This window comes from Gopherus evgoodei, chromosome 7, assembly GCF_007399415.2.
Source record: "Gopherus evgoodei ecotype Sinaloan lineage chromosome 7, rGopEvg1_v1.p, whole genome shotgun sequence".
In the NCBI taxonomy this organism is placed as follows: Eukaryota; Metazoa; Chordata; order Testudines; family Testudinidae; genus Gopherus; species Gopherus evgoodei.
Window position 1 is genome coordinate 4842421 of NC_044328.1, and position 25084 is coordinate 4867504.

A 25084-nucleotide genomic window follows, 5' to 3' on the forward strand; every position below is an offset into this window, starting at 1 on the left:
TGGTCTTCCTCTTGCTTCTAATGTATTGATAAAAAGTCTTCTTGTTTCCCTTTATTCCCATAGCTAGTTTGAGCTCATTTTGTGCCTTTGCCTTTCTAATCTTGCCTCTGCATTCCTGTGTTATTTGCCTATATTCGTCCTTTGTAATCTGACCTAGTTTCCATTTTTTATATGACGCCTTTTTATTTTGTAGGTCACGCAAGATCTCGTGGTTAAGCCAAGGTGGTCTTTTGCCACATTTTCTATCTTTCCTAACCATCGGAATAGCTTGCTTTTGGGCCCTTAATAGTGTTCCTTTGAAAAACTGCCAACTCTCCTCAGTTGTTTTCCCCCTCAGTCTTGATTCCCATGGGACCTTACCTATCAGCTCTCTGAGCTTACCAAAATCCGCCTTCCTGAAATCCATTGTCTCTATTCTGCTGTACTCCCTTCTACCCTTCCGTAGAATTGCAAACTCTGTTATTTCATGATCACTTTCACCCAAGCTTCCTTTTTCTTTCAAATTCTCAATGAGTTCTTCCCTATTTGTTAAAATCAAGTCTAGAACAGCTTCCCCCTTAGTAGCTTTTTCAACTTTCTGAAATAAAAAGTTGTCTGCAATGCAGTCCAGGAATTTATTGGATAGTCTGTGCCTCACGGTGTTATTTTCCCAACATATATCTGGATAGTTGAAGTCCCCCATCACCACCAAATCTTGGGCTTTGGATGATTTTGTTAGCTGTTTGAAAAAAGCCTCTTCCACCTGATTAGGTGGCCTGTAGTAGACTCCCATCACGACATCACCCGTGTTTTTTACCCCTTTTAGCCTAACCCCTATGCATCACCTATGAGTATGCTGAACAGCACTGGTCACAGTACAGATCCTTGGAGGACCTCACTATATATCTCTCTCCATTATGAAAACTGACCATTTATTCCTACCCTTTGTTTCCTACTTTTTAACCAGTTACTGATCCATGAAAAGTCCTTCCTCTTATCCCTTCTCTGCTTACTTTGCATACAAGCGTTTGTGGGGAACCTTGTCAAAGGTTTTCTGAAAATCTAAGTACACTACGTCCACTGGATCACCCTTGTAAATGTGCTTGTTGACCCCTTTTCAAAGAATTCTAATAGGTGGGTGAGACATGATTTGCCCTTTACAAAAACCTTGTTGCCTCTTCCTCAACATATTATGTTTGTCTATGAGCCTGATCATTCTGTTCAAGTCAGGAAAGAGTACATCCTACTGAATCACCAGTAACTTTTCCTGCAGCATTCTTGAGGTCTCCTATCAATGTAGTGACCTACCAGGACTTTGCTTAGCTAGCAAGGTCTAAGAGCTAATAATATGGTGGCAGGCCAATAAAAATACTGCTCAAAATATCTTGAAATAGAATTCTAATTGTAAAATGATCTAGGGACAGGAAGTGAATAAAATCATATCCCATTAAAATCAGCAGAGTAATTAATGGACACTGAGTATAGATCTACACTGCAATTAGAAACTTGTGATTGGTCCACGCCGACTGACTTGGTCGTGGCTAAGGGGCTGTTTAATTATAGTGTAAGACCAGTGATCCCCAACCTTTTTGTGACCAGTAGCACATTCATGTTTTCAGAAGAGTGTGGTGGGCACCAACAATTTTTCAAGGCTTATTTTGTGTTTGTACATGAAATAATACAAAAAAAAAATTAATATTACATAATATATGAATCCAGAGAGAAGCCGGAGAAAAGCCGCGAGGACAGAGAACACTGGTGCCCACAGCTCTGGAATACTCTGTCCCCAGCAGGCACAGGGCCCTAGATTCTCTTCTCTGCTGGGCACTAGGTGGGCCCCACACCTGCCGGGGACCGAGAACACCAGCACCTGCAGCCCCAGAGTTCTATGTCCCTGGCAGGCATGGGGCCATAGCTTCTCTCCCCTGCTGGGAACTAGGCAGGCCCCGCACTTGCCGGAAACTGAGAACACCACACCCGCAGCCTGAGTTCTCTGTCCCTGGCAGATCCCCTGCTGGGCACTAGGCGGGCACACATAAATGCCCCGGTGGGCGCCATGGCACCTGCGGGCACCACATTGGGGACCACTGGTGTAGACATTCTGGCTCAGGCTGCAGTTGAGCTCTGGGACCATCCTACTTCTCAGGGTCCTAAAGCCCGGGTTCCAGCATGAGCCCAAATGTCTAACTCGACAACATAATTAAACAACCCCTTAGCCAGAGTCCCGCGACTGCAAGTCACCTGGCACAGGCCAGCTGTGGGCTTTTAATTGCAGTGTAGACATACCCTGAATCTAGTTACTTATCCTGGAATTTTGCCAGGGTGCTGGCAAATATTATGAGATTTTTTTTGAGAGAATCACAAGTTTTAATTGCCTTTAATCTTGAGTAGAAGGTGGAAAATAAAATTGAGTCATAGTTTTTCAATGTAAAATTAGAAAATGTTTCCCAACCTCATGAAATTCATGTGGTAACATGAAGGAAGATGATCATCTTTTGTGGGGGAGCCTATAGCTACTGTATCGTAAAATAACGTGCTTTCATAATCGAATCTACAGATCCTTCAGTGGATTTTCAGTCTCTTTGCAAGTCTGGGAGCAGAACGAGACCTGGGAGTCATTGGCCCAGCCACTAAAATGCCTGTCAGTTTGCTCTGTCTCCACAGCTGCAATTGACAGGCAGACCTCCCTCTGGGAGAGCATCCTTTCATGTGTCTTCTTGGGGGTTTTCCTCCCCCTTCTCCTCTAACAGCCATTGAGTTTTCATGCAGCTTGGCCTTAAACTATCCTTTTAGTTGCTAAAGGAGCTTCATTGCTCAGTTCCTGCAGCAGTTCAACTCACCTGCAGCCCCCAAAAGGGTGACTGAGTAGTGGACAGACGGGAGAACATAGGATAAGAAAATCAGTGGCTCTTGTTCCTCTGCTTTCCAGGAATGCACAGAGGGACTTAGCCTGTTTTGGTCTCTGGGAGAGCTCTTCAACTTCTGTCTTGGCAGGCAGCTGTTTTGAATTATCTGGCTTCCCTTCTCTGCCAAAGGCTTGGATTGAGTGATCAGCGTTTAACTATTTAAATAGCTCATCAGATACTAACCAGAATAATCCTACATCTTTTAGGCGTATACTAACTAGTGCAGCTCAGTAGATGAACAGTATAAAGAAATTCTGTAGTTAAATCAAACTCCACTTGCAGTGTTAAAATTCTGTCTTGTCACATTCAGGTTTTCAGTATTAAGAAGCAATTATGCATGCATCATCACATCACTGATTTGCCTTGTTAATCCCATCCCACAGCCATTCATCTTCCTTTCAGTTATTTCCTGGAGGTACAACAGATAGTTTTGGCTGCTAAAAAAACAACCCATTTTAATTGGTGAGAGAGATCTGATACATGGTATCTGATACTCAGCAAGGAGTTCATACAACATAGTAATGTACAGTCAAGCTTAGAATGGAAAAGGTCTTGCAACCTTAACTGTGGAGTCAATTGTCTCCTTAATTTACAGTTCGGCCATTGATGGGGGAGGGGGAGGGAAACTGATCCTCTTTAACTTATTTATTTATTAATCTTATCTATCCGATTATAAAGCTGCTTTTGTGCCTGCACTCTGTCCTTGTCAGAGTGAAGCTTTGCCTGCAAATTTGCCTTGAGCACAAGGGTGATGGAAACCCTATATATTCACCCTCAGGCAGCTCCTTCCAGCAGCATCATCAGCTGTAATCCTTCAGACAAAAGCCAGTACTAAGGGAGAAAAGCATCCCAGAAAGTAGCTTAAACTTTAAAGCCAGAAGGCCCATCTACACTCAGAGCATTTTAGAACAAGGGAAAGTTCCCAAACACTGGTGCTTCTGCCCATTTCTCCTGGTTTTCTGCTATTCAGACTCTGCTTGGGATAGAGGTTAATCTTCCACCATATAAGTGAGTCATGGTAAGGATCAGATACTACTGCGATAACTTAATAAAAGAATCCTGGTTAGACACCACACCTTCAAGCTTTCTCACAGTTTACCTCCTCAGCTCACCTTTTCTAGTAGGGATGAAACCCTCTGAAGGAAGTAAAAGCTGAGATGCTTGGCCAGAGAAAACTGGCAATACTTTTGATCGTCTTGGCCATCTGGAGCCCAGAAGAATTTTTCCAGTGTTGCAGGGCAAAACTCAACATAGCTTCTCCTCCAGCAAACATATAATCTTAAACTTGTCAGCCCAGATATCCTCAAGACTAGGGGGCGAATTAAACCTTTATTTGTTTCTTCAGGACCAGTCTCACTTCAGGCAGATGGGTTCTGAATAACATGTAAAAAAGGAATATTTCCAAGAGATTGCCTCTCCTCTTCCATCTGTTCCCTGACTATAACTCATTTTAAAAAAAATAACTGGCCATCTTTGGAGCAACATCTAAATACGTTCTTTATATAGACCCTGTTGAAAACTGGAAGATGTTATGCATGCATCCCTGATAAATGCTGAGACGTTACTTGGAAGAGAATGTTAATTGTCCAACTCAAGAAATAGCTCCTCCTGATCTTTTCATGCATCACCGTTTTTGGGAATCCTGCCTTCATTTATCAGACCTGGTCACTATCACTTCCTGAAATTCTGGGAAACCTTTTTTTTGTTGTTGTCATTGATGGTAATAATGTCATTTGGTGTATCACCTGTTCCCATAGTTCTCAAACTTGTGGGTGGAGGGGTTGGTTTTTTTTGGTATCCCAGTTTGTGAAAGGGAAGGTTTTATACCTACATGATCTGAAATATCTATTGTAAAAATTATAGGAAGCTTCACAAAGCAGGGAATATCATCAATTAAAGAAAAAAGACCTGATCTCTTTGGGATTTCTCAGTTTTATCAAAATTTAAGATACACTTTGAAAATATCGCAAGTGGTAGCTCTCCCAGTAAGAAAACGTCTTAAAAATAATATTTAAAAAAAAATCTTTATTCTGCTTAGGTAACTGCCTTTCAGTGCTTATCTCTAGTTGATACTCATAATGATGGTGGTAACATATGATCTACTCTACCCCCATCAGACTCTTCAGTTCTCCTTTTGAAGAACAGTACTTCTAAGAGAAACACTGTTTTCAGACTGTTTTCTGCCCCTCACTTCTCTTCCCCCCCCCCCCCCAAAGCACTCGTCAATGTCACTGAAGCACTGCTTCACAAAATCCCCAGAACCATCACTTGCTTTGCACTCTGCAAATCGCTCCTGGAGAATGGTGAACATAAATCAGTCATAAAGAACAGCTCTAAATGGAGATGCCACCAGGAAAATCAATATTTGTCAATCATAACATACACCCAGCATGTAGAAAATGTGGTGTAGTTGATATGAACTGGCAGCAGACAAGTGGGAGGTGAACCCGGATGTCTTTACTAAAATCTACCAGTTGGCTTCTCCCTCACATAGGCTTGTTTGCAACTGGGATCAGTATAAAGTAACTAGTGTCTTAGTGTTGACACTGGCATCCCAAGTTGTGGCTAATAGACTGACTGCTTTACCTTTTCACTGTTGTGTGTGTTTTCCCCTGTTTTCTCATCACTTGGGCTTGGAAGGCAAGACAGACAGTAGGTCATCCTGACAAAATTGTATTGTCCATGTAGACCATGACTGCGTGGTAGCAAACAGATGGTAGACTGCAAACCCGGGACACCTCCAGTTTTCAATGGTCCTCTTCATTGGGCTCCTTAGAATCCTGCTCACCTTCCAATAACTCTTAAATCATAAAGGCTGAGCTTTCAACATGGATACACCCCAGAGCTGGTTAGCTGATTTATCAGTGTCTCTCAGAAATCCTCCACATTCAGAGCCTGCATGGATATGAGGACTGGAGATTCCCTTAGTGCACGCACACAGTACAGTAACTCCCCACTTAATGTTCTCTTGCTTAACATTTTTTTGATGTTACGTCCCTGCTCCATTACAGAACATGCTCATTTAAAATTGTGCAATACTCTGCTGTAACATTGTTTGCCCGCCTGCTTTGTCCATGGCTGGTAGCCCCCCATCAGCTCCCCTCTTCCATCCCGCCCCCCCCCAGTGCCTCCTGCCCACCTGCGGATCAGTGCCTTCTTCCTACCCGCGGCAATCAGCTGCCTTATGACATTCACGAGACTGGGGGGAGGAGCGAGGCCACGATGTGCAGCCTCCCCCCATCCTCCCCTGCCTCCTGAACGCCACAAATCAGCTGATTGTCACCGGCAGGAGGTGAGAGGGGAGCAGAGGAAGGCGCTGATCCGTGGGATCTGCCAGCAGGTGGCAGGCGCGGGGGGGTATACATAAGGGGGCTGCCAGCCTGTTAATACCTGTATTAAATTGCTTGTTTAAAATGTATATAATGCCTTTTGTCTGGCAAAAAAAAATTCCCATTAATTCTTATGGGGAAATTGGATTCACTTAACATCGTTTCACTTAACATCACATTTTTGAGGAACATAACTACAAAGTTAAGTGAGGAGTTAAGGTAGTTTAAATGTGCCTCCTATGCCTGGCAAAAAGTACTTCTAACTTTGCTTGATTCCATAAGGACCAAGTCTTTATTAAGCCAGCTACTTAGAGCTTAGCGCATGGTTGTTAATTAAAATATATTTTCAAACCAGCCTTTTTCTTCTTTTTTTTTTTTTAAAGACTTTCTCTGTTGCAAGTAACTATCACTGTTATCTAGATGCATCAATAAGAGCAGACCGCTAAGAAAATCAGTTCTATAGGCCTTCACAAAACCCATTTGAAGTACTGGTGGCCTCTTTCCTTATCCCTGTCTCTCCTTTATTTATCACACTTCAACTAAGAGAATAAGTGAGTTGGGGAAGGGGTATATCTGTCATTCAAGGAACTCGCGTCAGTTCTTCCTGGACAACATGGTACTTAGTTCATCCACAGACTTTGTATAAAAAAGACAAAACAAATTCAAGAGGATCCCAGCTGGTCTGTTCTGAAGAGGAAGAATGCAAATCAGCCATCCTTTTTGGATGAACAGAGACTAATATTGCCCCAGATAGCTCATGTCACCCTGAATAGGAATGAAGATTGCCTGAAGTTCCTTGAGGATCCTTTTGAGAATATTCTGCCTGTGACGTTCTGCTCAGGACACTTTTTTTTCTTTAATCTTTCTGCACTATTCTTATTTGCTGGGTGTGTGTTTTAGCCTAGGGGAGCAGAGAGGGAAAAAGGAAGAGTAAAACTGTAGAACATTTATCAAAAAAAATTCCCAGAGAGTTTAAACTTTTGCTCACCATTGGGCTATTTGCTGTGCCTAGCGACATTCCCACAGCTTAACTGAGACTGTCGAGCTTTTATTGGTAATTAGCTCGTCGTGGCTTTAGGGCTTTCAGACACAAGTAATTGTTTTCATTGGGGGTATTAATTATGAATCGCAAACCTGTAAACAGCTATAGCCAAGAATGTGCAGGACTGCAGATATGACTGTTTTGTTGTTCAGCTCTGGACTAGCTCGACACTGCCCTCATTGTTATTGCAAAGAAGTGTATGGGAAAACATGTTTTTAACTTCATAGATGCTTTTAAGTTCCTGTGTAGCTCTGTGGGAAACTATAGGGTTAGCAACCCTCCCAGTTGCTTTATATGCACTCTGATTTAACAGTCTGGGGAGCAGTGATTTATGGACTTGATAGAGGTAAGTAGTGAAAAAACAAAACAAAGCACCTTTGGAGAATGTGACAAAGTTCCTCCTCCACCTTAGCGAGTCCTGCGTTTATTGGCGGATTTGCTTACCTCAGTGATCTTCCCCTCTGGTGGAACCCACAGTCTGGGTCAACTCCTCCTGTGTGTGATCAGGAGTTGCGAGGTTTGGGGGGAACACGGGCCCGCCCTCTATTCCGGGTTCCAGCCCAGGGCCCTGTGGATTGCAGCTGTCTATAGGGCCTCCTGTAACAGCTGCATGACAGCTACAACTCCCTGGGCTACTTCCCCATGGCCTCCTCCAAACATCTTCTTTATCCTCACCACAGGACCTTCCTCCTGGTGTCTGATAATGCTTGATTGTCTGATAATTCCTCAATCCTCCAGTAGCTCTCAGCTCCTCATGGGTGCTCCTCCCTGCCTGACTGGAGTGAGCTCCTTTTTAAGCCCAGGTGCCCTAATTAGCCTGCCTTGATTGGCTGCAGTTGTTCTAATCAAAGTAGCTATCTCCACTGCCTTCTAGAAAGATCTTAATTGGCCCCAGGTGCCTTGATTAACCTGGAGCAACTGCCATTTGGTTACCACGGTACTAGGGATTTGTTTAGCCTGGGGCTAACATACCTGTTCCTCAGTACTTTATTGTAGCCGTCTGGCCTTGCCCCATCACAAGAATATATGACAAAAAGTTTATTGATTTTGAGTACCGTCAACTGTAAATACACTTGAGTTTAATTGACTTAATATTTCAGTAAACACATCAGTTTAGTGTCCTGCCTTTCTACAGTATAAGAGTACAGTACTCCAGCATTGGCTCCTGACCCTTTTCACGCAGCTATAACAGACTGAGATCTTGGATGAAATCCTGTATCCCATTGAAGTCAATAGCAAATCTCCCATTTGCTTCAGTGGAGCCAGGGTCTGACTTCTTAACTGTAAAAAGTCAATGTCTGGGGGGTGGTTTCAGGGTGTCTGACAAAATGAGAGCTCTCAATATTAATGGGTACATTGGATTGTGTGATAACCATGTCAAATGGAGCTGCTGTTTTGGTCAGATCAGTGCTACACTTAGCTAGTTGTGCTATCCAGCAAGAAAGGAAGCTGTTTTTTCCTCTTGTCTAGACTATAGACAAAACTTCTGCATTGTTTGTATTTCATGAGAAATGCATCTTACTCTGGATTGTTTGTCTTGTGTTTTTCCCCTGCAAAAACAACCCTAAACTGATATTCTTCCTTCCTTCCCAAAACATGCTTTTCTCACTTACTCTGCTTTGATTTCATTTAGGGACTGTCCCCAAACTTCTCCCCAGTTTGAGGCTACAGCCTCAAAAAAAACCTCAGTGAAATGTAGGCTTTGACAGTGTATGCGATTAAAAAAACTGGATCATGCAATTTCAGAATGTGCTGAATCTTGAGGTTCTGATTTGTGGAAAATTGGCACCTTTTTGGGGGCTGCATCTCAAATAGTTGATTTCTGGTGAGATACAGAGATTAGGTAACTGCACAATTTGTTCTTACTGTTGCTCTAGTGAAGGTTCACCTCCAAGAGATTCCATACTGTAATTTCATTTTTCTTTAAAGTTTTACAAAAATAAAAAGATATAACGAAAGAGATGGAATGGTCTGAAATGTATGGGTTAAGGTACTGTAAATGGAATCGGTGTGCTGTGCGCTCCCTTTTGTGGAGCGGAATGGAAAGGACCACAATCATTTGGCTCAAGGCAGAAGGTAGTCTTTCTAGAAATTGTGGATTTTCAGTTTGTGAAAGGACTGATTAGCCAGACAAAAAGTAGGAAAGCTGGGTACATGATTTTAGAATTTATATGGATTTGCTTCTACTTGTAGTATCTTGGTTTGTGCTCATAGACTAAGCACATTTGGACCTGGCTAGTACTCAGATTGCAGCTTCCAGGGAATCCAGAGGCTTGTAGGTGATAATAAAGAAATACAGACAATAGACAAAAGACTGGCACCTCCTCAACAAATACCTCTGGCCCCCAGTGTGATGTGCTGTTGAAAGTGTTGCCTTCTCCTAAAGGGCTACAGCTGACGTCCTGACCATTTGCATCACTATGGTTTTGTCTTCCCTAGCAAACATAAGTCCTCAAACTTACTCCCAGTGCTGTCCAACCGATTGTAGCAGAGGTGGAAATGTATAGTAGAGAAAAGGCACAGCCCTTTTTACCGCTGTCATCTAACTCTGCTCCAAGCATGAACCTTGTTTACTTTATGTTATTGTATATGTTGTCCTTGACCACTGCAGACAACACCATTATCCTGCCTAACAAACAGGTGTCATCTTTGACCTAGACCTGGCTAGGTCCTCATAATCTAAGCTGTGTCTGCCTTGCAAACCCTTTCTGCAGAATATCTACGATATGACCTTTTCTGTCGATCACACAACTAAAGCTCTCAGTCAGGCTCTCATCTTGCATCTCGATTTACTGCAGCATCTTTCTCTCTTGCCTTGATAGATACAAACAGGGCAAGGTTGCGTTTATCTGTTTAGAATGCAGCTATAAAATCATTCCTCTAGGCTGTCACCTTGACCATCTCACCCCTCTCTTAGCATCCCTCAACTGGCTCCCCCTTCTCTATCACACCAAACACAAGCTGCTTGTATTTACCTGCATGGTGTATTGCCACCATACCTATCATTTCTTATTCAGTATTGAAAGGTTGGCTCCCACTCTGATTAGCCCGTGATGCAAGCAAGCTTCTATTGCCTATTTGTTACAATGCGTACCTTTATGCTTTCTCCCATGCTGCCTCTTGGGCTTGGGGGAGGTCACCACAAAGCTCACGTTGTTCTCCTTTGAAATCCTCCTTAAAACTCTCTTTTGAGGTCTACAAAAAAATTGTTAGGCTGCTGGAGCACTGAGATCACTGTCTATCATTCTGGCCGCTGTTGTCTCATTGTTTCCTTGTGCTCCCCAACTGCCTATATATCTGTTTGGCTCTTGTTTTACACTTAGATTGTAAGCTCTCTGGGTGCAGGGACCTTCCTTTTGTTCTGTGTTTTTACAAATGCCTGGGACAATGGGGTTATGATCTATGAATATGGCTCCCAGGCATGATGGTAATAATTACAGCTTCTACCAGTGGAATTTTAAGATCCATTTTTGACAGTGGCTGTTGTAGATGCAGCCTGAAGATCATATGGCAACCTATTGACCAAGGTAACTACCTAAATTTCATTTCTGCATCTCTAAATCTCTTCTGCAGTTTGTTTGGTTACGGTGCTCCTTTCTGTCCTGAGCTATTAAGAACCTTCCACTCTTCACACCAGAGACATTCCAGTGTCTATATATTTCTTACTGACAAATACAGTAGGAAGATAGATATATACACACAGAACATGAAAAAATGGGTGTTGCCGTACCAACTCTAACGACACTAATCAATTAAGATGGGCTATTTTCCACTGCATGCATCCGATGAAGTGGGTTTTAGCCCACGAAAGCTTATGCCCAAATAAATGTATTAGTTTCTAAGGTGCCACAAGTAGTCCTTGTTCGTTTTTGGCAGATAGAGTGACACAGCTACCACTCTGAAATCGAATTCCTGTGCAAAGTAGCATGTGGCTGCCTTATATTATCTTGTTTGATTGTATATGAGACTGTTTTGACTTGGATGGCAGTCTGTCCTATACAAAAGATAATAAACAAAGCATTGAGTTCTCTTGTTAAAAGTTAGCCTGATACATTCTCTTATGGGGTGTTGGAATTTCTATTAATAAGAATTATGGTAATTGAGCTCTCTATTCCCAACACTGCCTACTCTCCCCACCCTCTTTGCTTAGTATGTTAGTGCTTTGTCCAGACAAGCTGCAGATATTCTCATAGGCAGCACTCCCAGCATTTCCTTTGGGAGATCATTTTTACAGAGTTTGTCAGAAAGATTTTCACTGATAACTTTCCTAAATTTTCTCTTGCTTAAATTTTAATCCAATTATCCTAGATATAGCCTGTTGGACCAGGCTAAACAATTCTCCTTCTGCCTTGTTTTGAACTGTCTTGATGGATATTACTTGTGAGTTTACCAAGCATGTAAAGTTCGAGTGTGGAAATCATGGGGGTCATTTGGGTTGGAAAGGATTCCTATGTGCCATCAATTAAGTGCTTATATTGTGGCATGATTGACTTTATTATCCATAAACCATCCCTGACTGTTAGCTATTTGCTTTGAGTATCTCCAATGAAACTTACCTCCTTTGGCAGCAAGTTTCCTGGAACTCTTCTTCAAATGTTTTTCCTAGTATTCAAACTAATTTTTTTTTTTTTTTTTTGCTACTGCTGTGTGAGTCCATCTTTGACTAACTGATCATTGCCTTCTGTAAACTGTTTGTCTGTGGCCTGTAAGGTACATAACACACTGACCTTCAGGGTAGGGCACTTGGCATGTGAAGACTCAAGCTCCCTATTTTTTCCCCCTTTACTTAGATTTAAATCATACATTGGAACATCTTCATGGCTTCTAGGAGCTCCTGCTATCAGTTGAAAATTTGATTACATCATTAAGAACAGAACAGCATATGCCCTTTGTCTTCTGTCTTCCCCCTCTCACTGAGGGCTCTGTTTACAATTTGTATGTAAATTGAATTAAAAATTAAATTCCTTTGTTTAAGTCCTGCTTGCCCAGTTCTGCCTAATCTGGGTTATGTGGGTTTGAACATGTCACCAACATCTTCTGGGGAAGGGGGGGGGGTTTATAACTCTATATGTAATATTACTACATACATTTTATCATGATATTATTGATGAGCAGGTTTTGTTTTCAAATAATATCTTCCAAACTATATTTTGTAAAAAGATCATTACAGTAGGGTGTAGTGTTGGGTGTGAATATAAGGGTGCATTCCGTTACAACCAGCACTTCGAGGCTGTTGGTTTTCAGCTGTTGAGAGTCTCCTGGGTTTTAGAATTATAGCTATTCCAGAATTACCGTAATTCTTGAATGCATTCAAAATGAATTAATGAATGAACAGAATGCCTCAGCGCCACCAAAAAAACATGCATTCTTTGAAGTACGCTACAGTAAGCAGATGAAACTCCTCATCCTGTGGTTTCATGGCATTGTTTTTTCGGGTAAAATAGAAATTCCCAGCCCAAGCCGTGTCACGTAATTCCTGTAGGCTAGTACTGTACAGTTTGGACAGAGACATCTCTTAGGGGAGGATTTGTTAAAGGGGATACTCTGTATCCAAATAAAGAAGAAAGGATAGGATGTTGATAAAGTACAGTTAAAAACTAAAGAGAAACAGTCAAGCAAAACAGTCCTACTCAGTTACAGCACGTGAAGGCAGACCAATATAGACACATTTTGTAAGTGCTTCTAGACAAATGCTAGAAGTGTAAAGGCTGAGATGGGTGAACTTGACTGCCTGGTATTAAATGAGGAAATTGATATAATAGCCATCACAGAAACTTGGTGGAATGATGATTATCAATGAGAGACAGTAATACCAGGGTACAAAATATATAGGAATGACAGAGTAGGTCACGCTGGCGGGTGAGTGTCATATGTGAAAGAAAGCTAAAATCTAATATAGTAAAATTCTTAAATGAATCAAACTCCACTATAGAATCTCTATGGATAGGAATTCCATGCTTAAATAATAAGAGTATAGCAATAGGAATATGCTGCCAATTACTGGACCAAGATTATGACAGTGTTTGTGAAATGCTCAGGGATTAGAGCAGGGGTGGGCAAACTTTTTGGCCTGAGGGCCAAATCGGGGTTGCGAAACAGTATGGAGGGCCAGATAGGGAAAGCTGTGTCTCCCCAAACAGCCTGCTCTCCACCCCCTCCCACTTCCCACCCTCTGACTGCCCCCCTCAGAATCTCCGACCCATCCAACTCCCCCGCTCCTTGCCCCCTAGCCACCCCCCTGGAGCCCTCTGCCCCAAACCACCCCCTGGCCCTGTGAACATGGGCAGAGGACTCAAGAGGAGCAGGGGCAGCCACACAGCTGGAGATAAAGGGTGGTTTCCCCTTCAAAGCTCCACTTCTCTCCAGCTGGCTGCGCGGCTGCCTGGTCCTCCTCATGAGTCCTCTGGCTGCATTCACAGCGCTCCTGTCGCCCGCATCTCCACCTGCTCCCCTGCCCCCACAGTGCACCCCTCCCCCCTCAGTTAGTCCTGAAACCCACAATGGGTGAGGCAATTCTTGATTTAGTCCCACGTGGAGTACAAGATCTGGTCCAAGAGGTAAATCTAGCTGAACTGCTCAGTAACATCAACAAGAATGCAATTAAATTTGACATGCTTGTAGGGATGAAAATACCAAAGAGACCCACCACAGTAGCATTTAACTTACAAAAGGGAAACTACACAAAAAATGAGATTCCCACATCTGAGCCATTCTTTGTAGGTGACATATCTGAGGAACTGTCCCACATTGAGGTTTCAGTAGAGGAGATTTGGGAAGAAATTGATAAATTAAACCATAGTAAGTCTCCAGGACCTGATCATATTCACTCAAGAGTTTCTAAAGAAACTGGGATATGAAATTGCAGAACCGACTATTGTATGTAGCCTGTTTCTTAAGTCAGCCTCCATACCAGCTGACTGATGTATAGCTAACGTAACTCTGTTATTTTTTTAAAATAAAGTCTACCAGCCTGTAATTGCCAAGATTGCCTCTGGAACCTAACTTAAGTACCTGGCAAATCGGATGAAAATATAGTAAAGAACAGAATTTATTAGCTACCTAGATTAACATAATTTGTTGGAAGAGCCAGCTTGGCTTTTGTAAAGGTAAATCATGCCTCACCGATATATGAGAGTTCTTTTGAGGGTGTCAGCATGCATGTTTACAAGGATGATCCAGTCAACATAGTGTACTTGGATATTCAGAAAGCCCATAGCAAGGTCTCACACCAAAGGTTCTTAAGCAAAGTAGACAGTCATAGGATACAAGGGAACGTCTTGTCATGGATCAGTAACAGCTTAAAAGATGGAAACAAAGAGTAGGGATAAATGGTCAGTTTTCACAGTGGAGAGATAAATAGTGAGGTCCCCCAGCAATCTGTACCTGGACCAGAGCTGTTAATTCCTGTTTCCATATAATTTATGAATATATTAACAGTGACTTGGTGAAGTTTGCAGATGGTACAAAATACTCAAGATAGTTAAGTCCAAAGCAGATTGAAGAGTTACAAAGGGAACTCGCAAAACTGGGTAACCATCCCTAGAGGCCTCATCATCTATAACCCTCTGGTCACTGCATACAACTAACTACTTAGGCAAAACAATCTGTTCCATTTGTATTTAGCTGTGGCACTCCAAATAAATTTCCCAGACCTGAAGATGAGCTCTGTGTAAGCTCAAAAGCTTGTCTCCCTCTCCAACAGAAGTCAGTCCAATAAAGGACCCATCTGGTCTCTCTGATATCCTGGGACCAACATGGCTACAAGAACATTGTGGGCAACAAAATGACAGATGAAATTCAGTGTTAAGAAGGGCAAAGTAATGAACACGGGAGGGGAGGGGGGAATATTCCCAACTCTTCATATAAAATAATAAGGTCTAAATTGACTGTTACCACTCAAGAAAGAGACCTTGGAGTCAATGTGGATAGTTCTCTGAAAACCTCCACTCAATGTGCAGCGACAATCAAAATACCTTAAGAGAATTTTGGAAACCATTAGGAAAGGATAAATAGTAAGACGGAAAATATTATGCCCCCATACAAATCCATGGTATGTCCACACCTTGAATACTGTGTGCAGTTCTGGTTGCCCTGTCTCAAAAAAGATGTATTAAAATTGGAAAAGGATAGAGCAGGGCAACGAAAATAATTAGGCGTATGGAACAGCTTCCATAGGAGTAGAGATTTAAAAGACTGGGACTGTTCTTCTTAGAAAAGAGACGACTAAGGGGGGGTATGACAGAGGTCTGAAAAGTCATGAGTGGTGTGGAAAAAGTCAATACTTAAGTGTTATTTACTCTTTCACAAAACACAAGAACTAGGAGTCCCCTAATTAAATGAACAGGTAGCAGGTTTAAAACAAACACAAGGAAGTACTTCCTCACACAACACGCAGTCACTCTGTGGAACTCGTTGCCAGGGGATGTTGTAAAGGCCAAAAGTATAACTAGCTTAAAAAAGAATTAAATAAATTCATGGAGGCTAGATCTATTAATACTGTTAGCCAGGATGGTCAAGGATCCAACCCTGTCCTCTGGGAGCCCCTAAACCTCTGACTGCCAAAGCTGGGACGAGATAACAGAGGATGATCACTTGATAATTGCCATGTTCTGTTCATTCTGTCTGAAGCATGTGATACCAGCCACTACAGAAGAGAGGATACTGGGCTGGTTGTACCACTGGCGATTCTTATGTTCTTAATTTCTGTAATGGACTATACCTGCCATCTCTTATGTCAGTGAGAGTTTGCATATTGAAGAAATAACATACTGCCCGCTGAAACAAATTACTGGCCTTTGTTGCAGTTCCTGGTGAGCAGGAGTTTGCATTACAACTGACGTGGCTAGATTCCTTGTTGATTCTCAGCAGAGACAGATCAGACGGAAAAATTCTGGGTTGGTTTACATTGAAAAATTATGTTGGCTTAGCTTTGTGTCTCTAGGTTGTAAAAAATCCACACTCCTGAGACATTTTGTTAAGCCAACCTAACCCCAGTATAGACAGTACTAGGTCGATGGAAGCATTTTTCCATTGTCCTAGCTAGCACCTCTCAGGGAAGTGGTTTCTCCCATAGACATAGCTACCACCTCTCGGGAAGGTGGATTAACTACACTGGCAGGTAAGCACTCTCCTCTCAGAATAGAGCAGTGTCTCTCAGCCTTTCCAGATTACTATACCTCTTGTAGGAGTCTGATTTTTCTTGTGTATCCCAAGTTTCACCTCACTTAAAAACTACTTGCTTACAAAATCAGACATAAAAATACAAAAGCGTCACAGTCCACTATTACTGAAAAATTTGCTTGCTTTCTCATTTTGTGTGAATGAAATTTTAGTTTGTACCGACTTTGCTAGTGTTTGTTATGTAGCCTGTTGTAAAACTTGGCAAATATCTACATGAGTTGATGTGCCCCCTGGAGGCTATTTGCATACCCCTAAGGGTATGCGTACCCCTGGTTGAGAACCACTGGCACAGAGCATCTTCATTAAAGTGCTGCGGCAGTGCAGCTGCATCAGTGCTGTGTTTTAAGTGTAGATCTGCCCTTAGATCAGCTCTCTCTTCTTGCCACTAGCTATGGGTCCCTTCCAGATGGTCTTGAGTCACCTTGGTGGGGCAGGATGCAAGGAAACTTGCCCTTCAGCTACCTAGGCTGTATTTGTGGATAGATTACTCCAGTTTCCAACACTTTCCCTATTGAAGCTTTTTCAAGAGCACTAAAATTCACTTTCAAACATTTACTGAATGCTTAAATGTGCTGGCCTTTCATTTTCTTTTTGTTTTAATTACCCGAGGTATTCAATCCCCTTGATGGACTAACGGCCCACACAACTTCAGACCAGATTTGTTTCAGATTTCTTCTTAGAACATTCATATCAAGGACATTCTACAGCACTCACTATAATTTCTGAAATGTCCTATAAATGAATAAATTAACTGCCCCCTAGAAAAATGAGTCTGAGCCTTAACTACAGCAATGTAGCAAGTGTCGCTCCAGCAATAAAGATTCTCCTCTCAGGCTGGGTTTACACCTGTATAATCTTAATTTTCACCACCATAAGTAAGAAGAGATTTATTTTCACTTTACTCTTCTTTTTCTGGTTTGATCACAATTACTGTTAAAATTTTGAATAGCAAATGATGGTGCTGCAACAGCTTTCACTTAAATTTCCACAGAAGGCTACTTTCTAATGCTAATTTCACGCTTGATAAATACGGTCCCTTGTTTCCAAGGCAGCAAGTTACTGCACAAATATTCATTACTGCATTACTAGTTAATGAGTCTCTAGTGTTCTAAAAAAAATTACAGCCAGAATTAAGCGGATTTATTCACTTTAATCTTAAATCACTCAGAATCTAAAAGACCAGCCTGTAAAATATTTCCGGTTAGGAGTGGTACCTACCATAAGAGCTATAGTGACATGTAACAGCTGTTAAAGCTGGCAAGAGTGTTGTCTATTACTTCACTGCCACTCTGAATACACAGGTCTTTCCTGTTAATATCTGTGGATGGGTGTCTTTGTCCATTAAGTGATGCTGTCATGGTAGAAAATTATATTTTAAATGTTCCATCTGTTATGAATGACAGATTATCGTTTGATTATTAAAACTGAAGGTTTGGAAATGTAATACACTTTCTGTTCCTGCTCTTTATTTAATTTCTGCATTTCCCCTAGGCTTGACAAGTAATATGTGTCAGCTTCTAGTCAGTTCACTTTCTGGTTCTCATACCTTTACACAGCACTACAGCCATAGGGGCTGCAAATACAGAACAAAACCTAAAGGAGGGTCCAAAAGTGATCTGATTTTTGGAGCCCAGTCTTAATGTTTTTAGCTAGGTCTGTGAAACAACTTTCTGAATATCATAGTGGAACACCAGCTCTGTTATAGTTGAGTTTGATAAATCTTTCTGCTTAAGGGTCTGCTTGAAGTGTGCCAGAATCTGCATGCTTACTAAGATTGCCTTGGAATTTACTGTGCCTTCTGAGGTATAGGTTGCAGAGTCAGTGAACCAAATAGACTTTCAGTAAAAACAGGATTTCATAAAATCAGCAGATTTTACCAACTTTTTTTTGGCACATGTGGCTCTAAGCATGGCTCTAATTGTTCACCAACTGATCTCCGTTACTTGATGCTTATCTCAGATCATACCTGGCACTCACTCCTCCTTTGAGGAAGCAATAATTGAAAGTGCTGTTAAAGGAGGATTGAGAGCTCTTGACTGGCATATGCTTAAATCTCTCACACCCATCAGTTTTGCAATGTGTAGAAAGGTCAGAGGGTTTCTAGGTAGTCCACTTTTGTGTGACCAAGGGGGCTTAATGGCAGATGCTATGGACATTGCCTCAGTGTAGCTCTTTTTCAATGTAACTTCAAGTCCTGCCCTTGGAGAAAACCGAGAATGACCATCTGTAGGCATGTTAGTGCCCTCTAGCTCTCTGGTGGTGGTTTGTGTTTTTATTTAACTTCTGGGAAATGTATTCTAACTACAGTAGATAATTCACAAGGGGCCTCTGGTTTGTGAAAGAAAATAAATTACATGTGTATGCTTGTTGGGAAGAGAGGAGATTGGTGCTGTAGTGAGGGGAGGGAGGAGGAGTAGGGGAGATGCATTACAGAGCTTAGGCCAGAGGGAGAAAGTGGGGAATTGGAGGGAGTTGAGGACGAAGGGGTCAGGGAGCTTGTCAGCCCCAAACCGTGGGGTGGGGGGTGGGTTGGGAGAGTGTGTGTGTGTGTTAGGGGGAATGGGCAGACCTCACTCCTCAGGGGCAGGACGTGTCTGAGCTCCTCAGCATGGGGAGCTGAGAACAGGCATGCTTGGTACATATTGCGAGCATGGACGACGCATGGGGGAAGAGAACACCTCCAGAGGGCTGGCCAACACTAGGAACTTAAATAGATATAGCTGCATGTCTTACATGTGGAAAATCCCCACCCCTGAGACAGCCATACTGATCTAATTGCCGGTTTAGCTACTACCTCTCAAGGAGGTGGATTACGAGCTTGGCTACACTCAAAATTTAAAAGCGCTGCTGCGGGAGCGCTTTGAAGTGTGTGTGTGGTCGCAGTGCCAGCGCTGGGAGAGAGCTCTTCCAGCGCTGCACGTACTCCACCTCCTCATGGGGATTAGTGGCACTGTTTACACTGGCGCTTTACAGCGCTGTATCTTGCAGCGCTCAGGAGGGTGTGTTTTTCACACCCCTGAGCGAGAAAGTTGCAGCGCTGTAAAGCGCCAGTGTAGCCAAGGCGTGTGTACCTACACGGACAGGAGAAGCCTTCCAGTCGGTGTAGGTAGTGTCTACTCTACAGCACTACAGTGTAGAGTAGTGTAGCCTTTTAAATGCAGAACTTAGCCTGAGGTGAATTGAGCAGTTGGCAAATCTGAGCTATTGTTTCAGGCTGTATTCATCTCCATGGGGTGTTCTTATTTAACTGAGAACACAACACTGAGAATAATGGGTCACTTCAAGCCTCTTCCAGCACTTTCCTCACCTTCTGAGGCCATGGCTACACTCACACTTTACAGCGCTGCAACTTTCGCGCTCAGGGGTGTGAAAAAACACCCCCCTGAGCGCTGCAAGATACAGCGCTGTAAAGCGCCAGTGTAATCAGGGCGGCAGCACTGGGAGCATGGCTCCCAGCGCTGCACGCTACACCCGTAAAGGATGTGGTTTACATGCAGCGCTGGGAGAGCTCTCTCCCAGCGCTGCCGCTCCTACTACACTCACACTTCAAAGCGCTGCCGTGGCAGCGCTTTGAAATTCCAAATGTAGCCATACCCTCAGAAAAAATTCCACCTGTTCACCCCTCTGCCAAGGATGCCATCTAACAATATACTTTCAGTGACCCATTATTAGTCCCATAGACAGCTGTCATATTCCACCCTTCACTGCTGACAGTCCTTATGGCAAACAGCTTTGAGTACAATTAGTAACCCATGCTACACAACTGAGTGCTGAAACTAGTCAAACCACATCTCCTAGGGTACTTACACCTGTTTCCTTTATTTCACAGACAAGAAGGGGGCAGGGAGAGCTGCTCAGCCATCCCCCCTCCCACTCCCCTGGATATTCCTTCCACCGAATTGCTTCATACCAGATTAACAGCTCTGCCGAGCTTTTTCTAGTCTCTCCATCATTCAATACAGTTCACTAATACAGTGAACACAGCCGGAGTGCATGCAGATAATTCTCATTGGCTATTACCAGCTCCAGCAGGGCAGAGTTAAGGTTGCACTGGCACATACTTTCACTCTCTGTTTCCTGGTTTTCAGAGATTTGAGTTTTCCTGAACTCTGTGTTCTGGAAGGGGATGATATACCACTGGATACCCTTAACTCTGCCTCAAATACACTTTTTGTAAGTGGACACTTCGCTTGGCCCCCAAAATGTGGCCCCCATGGTCAAGGGCTGGCTTTGTGTACTGCCTTTGCTGTGTTTCCACTTGAATCGGAAGAGTAGACTTAAACTCCTGTTGGTAAAAGTTCCAGTTACTTTTGATTCAGTTCACTTTTAATTAATTAAAGATGGAATTCCTTGATGCTCTCTTGCTTGTGAGAAGAAGGCCTCTTACCTTTCCTTTATTGACTCAGCATGGAAAATTCAACACTCCCCTGCCAGGGAGAAAACATTGTTAATTTTTGTTCATTTATTATTTTCACTTCCCTGTCAATCCCTCTCACTTGGATTATTCCAGCTGTTAAGTAATATGAAGGTTTGTCTTTGGCAGGCTACACGTCATCCTTGCCTTGAGAAATCAAAAGGGATGATTACATAATGGCTGACAGTCAATTTTGGCTCCAAAACATCATTAAACTAATGAACCTTCAGCTTTCTTTTTTAGTCACAGTATACTTGACTTCAGAACTAAACACTGAAAATCTTTTTATGTCCAAATCTAGAATGCACTTCAGTGAGTTGCAAAACTTGAGTAATCCTTTGATCCCACATCATTAAACAGAATTTATGAGTAGACTAAATTGCAGATATATGACTCCTGCAATGCGTAATATGTGAGAATCAATTTTTCTTTTAAGTGCCAAGCTCCAAGTTCAGGAATACTCATTTCCCCGCCCACCCCCCCTTCCTTTCCAAAGTCAGTATCACACTACCTGAAATTAACTCTTACTACTCACAAAAGCTCATAGCAGCCATGCTAACCCACAAAAATAAAAGTTCTGCCACTAATATAGAAACTTAAGCCCAAAAAGAATGTTTTCCTTTTTGGCTTTGTCTCTGTATTTTGTGCTGATTTATTTATTGTAGATTTCAAGAGTTTTGGGACACAGAATATCCAAGACTGAAGAAAAGAAAGTCCTTAACACTTAACAAATAGTAAATAATAGGTTATCGAGGTGTTAGTGGGTACGTGGACAAAGATTAGAAAGTTGTTAATGATATTTAGATTGTAACTAAAACCAAAAAATGTTGACCTCCAGTTATGCAGTTTACCTTATAAAGCTACAGTCCCTTATCTATGTGGTTACATTTAGCTTTAAAAATACTCATTGTTTCCTGTAGAAGATAAATTCTGTCATAACTAATAATTCTCACCATTCCCTTGAAACCATGTTGAAGTACCAACCACTCATAGTGATATCGCATTCACACCATTTTTTTACTGGCTTCACTACCTATTTCAAATCTCAGGTTTTATGTTGGCACTGTGTAATCTCTCACTAAAATCTTAATCTAAATATTATTTATAAAATGATAATGTATAGTATTGTGACAGCCTTATCTCTACATTTGTTTATTTGAAGCTCCTTGTTTTTCTTTGTGAGCCACTTGTTCAGCGGGATAACAGGAGACACAGAGGTGAAAGCACGAGAGAAAGTATGGTAAAAGCTCACTCATACATGGTCTTCCATTGTTCTGGATACAACTAATGGGATGAAGATGTTTTTTTCACTGTAATGGACATATCTGGTTCAATACAACAGTGATGGCCAGACCATTAATGTCCTCTGTTATGAGAAATAGATACAATTAACTTGACTTTAAGTTCCAACCTGCTCCTAAAGCAAGCCCCTTGCCTCCTTGGAATCTTGAGTGGTAATGCTGTGTGAGTGCTGTAAGGAAGCAGCTAGTTACTAGGAGGTCTTTATTGTGAATGGTTAATTAAGTCTTCATGACTGTAGGCTGCAGTACTCTTATGTTCACGTCCATAACTTACATAGTTTAGCCCCCAAATTTCTGTTGAATGATGTGGAAATTCATTTTGCAAAACCGTACATTTAAAAACTATCTTGAACATTCCCTTCCCTTGTGATTGCAAACAGTGTAGCAACTGTATTTTAACGTGTACCTATCAGAGTGAAACTCATTCATGTAGTCTAATTTTTGCTGTCCTAGCTTCTCACCTCCCATAGCTAACAGCAAAATTTGTGAGAAGTATATTTATTAAAGCTGAATTACACTAAGATTTTTTTATAGTGGTGTTTAGTAAAAAAGGAGGAAGGGCACAATAAATCCACCATATGAATTGTGGGTGTAGGAACTTGTGTGCATGGTAACGCAATCCTTTTGAGAGAGCAGCTTTTCCTCTACACATTTACTATGACCATTGAAACTTTAAGAACTCATGATTTCTTCTTGGCCCTAATCAAAAGCTGTCCAGGATGCTGGGTTCTTAGGACGATACCATTAGATGAACCAGCTTGCAATCTTCAAACTTGAGTTAAATTGTTTATGAAAAGTGCTGTTGAAGAAGCTCCCAGCTTATCCCTCTGCCAAAGAGCTGACATTTTGTACAGAGAGCAACCTGCTGGTGGAGAGGGAGGGGAAAAAAAGCAAGTGATTAAAATTCCCTTGAAATCTATTCAGAATCTCCTTAATTTAAAGAGTGAAATAAGCCACACTTGCTCCTCAGGGTAATTGAGTGCTTGTGAACTTGTGCCAACCCCACAAATAGTGCAACTTGACCGAGTCAAGATGAGTACTTGGTTACAGGAATAGATACAATATTCATCCATATCTCAAAGTAACCTTTGGCATATTAAATAGCTAGAACTAACAGAATGCCATGTACCTCAGATACACAGTCTAGTCCATGAATCTCATCCATAGACATTATTTAACATAGCATCTATTGATGCCTTATAAATAAGGTTAAGATTTTGGCAGAGGGGTTTTTATTAAAATTCATGGGCAGGGCGCTGGCAATAAACCATAAATCATGGAAGCTGGAGCCCCATATGCCGTGTGTGTGGGGCAGCTGAAGCCCCGCCTGGGGCTGAAGCTGAAGTGGAAGTCACAGAGGTCTGTTAAAGTCACGGAATCTGTGAGAAAATCGTATCCTTACTTATAAATCACCCTTCTCTGGATATGAACGAACATAAGGTGCTTCTGTTTAAATGTCTGAGCTCAGGACCCTGAGAAACCAACTATTTTCTTGAATGAAGTCCTACAAAAGAAAGTGGTGTGAGAAGGAGCAGCTGGGTGTGTTTGGAGGGTAGGAGCGGGAGAGAGAAAGGAGACCTAAGTGCTTGAAGTACGCCCCCAGAAAAGGCTTTGTACAGAATCTTCAAGACCGCTAGAGTCCCTCAGGAGGGGAGGATAGTTTGTAGATGGTGCCCATGAACCAAAAGAAAGCCTCGGAATGGAGTAAAGTCACTCCTTGCTTAATGTTGTAGTTATGTTCTTGAAAAATATGACTGTAAGTGAAGCAACGTTAAGCAAATCCAGTTTCCTCATAAGAATTAATGTAAATGGGGGAGGGAAGGTTAGGTTCCAGGGAAATTTTTTTCACCAGACAAGACATTATATACATACATAGGTATAAGTTTTAAACCATTTTAAACAAACAATGTAATACACAGGTATAAGTTTTAAACAAACAATATTGTACTCAGCAATGATGATTGTGAAGCGTGGTTGAGGTGGTGGAAACAGGGTGAAAGAGGATGGATCATCCAGCTGTTCCTCTTCCTCTTCTTTCTAAAGTACTGGGGGTGCTCAACCCCTGGCTCTGCCCCTTCCCCCAAAGTGCGCTGCGTCCTCGTTCCTCCCCCAACCCCCCGAGCCTCATGAATGCTACGAAACAGATGATTGCGGGAGGTACTGGGAGGGAAGGGGGAGTTGCTGACCTGCAGGGCTGCCAGCAGGCAGGAGACGCTGGAGGGTATGTGGAGGGGAGCTGATGGCATGTTGCTGGTCCACTCTGGTTCCAAGCCCCCATGACCAAAGAACATTATAAACAAGCACTGTGCAACATTAAATGAGCATGTTCTCTAATAGATCAGCAACATAACATTAACTGAGACAAGATTAAGTGAAGAAGCAGCAAAGAATCCTGTGGTACCTTATGGACTAACAGACGTTTTGGAGCATGAGCTTTCGTGGGTGAATACGATGCATCTGACGAAGTGGGTATTCACCCACGAAAGCTCATGCTCCAAAACGTCTGTTAGTCTACAAGGTGCCACAGGATTCTTTGCTGCTTTTACAGATCCAAACTAACACGGCTACCCCTCTGATAATTAAGTGAAGCGTTACTGTACAGGATCAACCTGGCATCCTCAGTTGCACTGGCAAAACATATGGGAAAAGGCTGGCCAAATATTTTGTGTCTAGACCAGTGATTCTCAAACTTTTGTACTGGTGACCTCTTTCACATAGCACTCCTCTGTGTGCGACCCCTCTTAGAAATGAAAAACACTTTTTTTTTTTATATATATATACTTATTGCCATTATAAATGCTGGAGGCAAAGAAGGCTTTGGGGTGGAGGCTGACAACTTGTGACCCCCCATGTAATTATCACGTGATCCCCTGTGGGGTCCCGACTCCTAAGGGGCCTCCAATTACTCTGATATCTGGAAAGTGAGATGCACA

The 25084-nt window shown here is 42.3% G+C and overlaps 1 protein-coding gene and 1 long non-coding RNA gene across 2 annotated transcripts in view; both read left to right on the plus strand.

Annotated features, from left to right (window-relative positions):
- Nucleotides 1-25084, plus strand: part of CNNM2 (cyclin and CBS domain divalent metal cation transport mediator 2) — a 186734-nt gene that overhangs the window by 66371 nt on the left and 95279 nt on the right. The window lies entirely within an intron of this gene.
- On the plus strand, nucleotides 2057-24147 carry LOC115654334. Its single transcript, XR_004001168.1, has 3 exons — nucleotides 2057-2069; nucleotides 14609-14615; nucleotides 24071-24147. It is a non-coding gene; the product is annotated as an uncharacterized LOC115654334 (long non-coding RNA).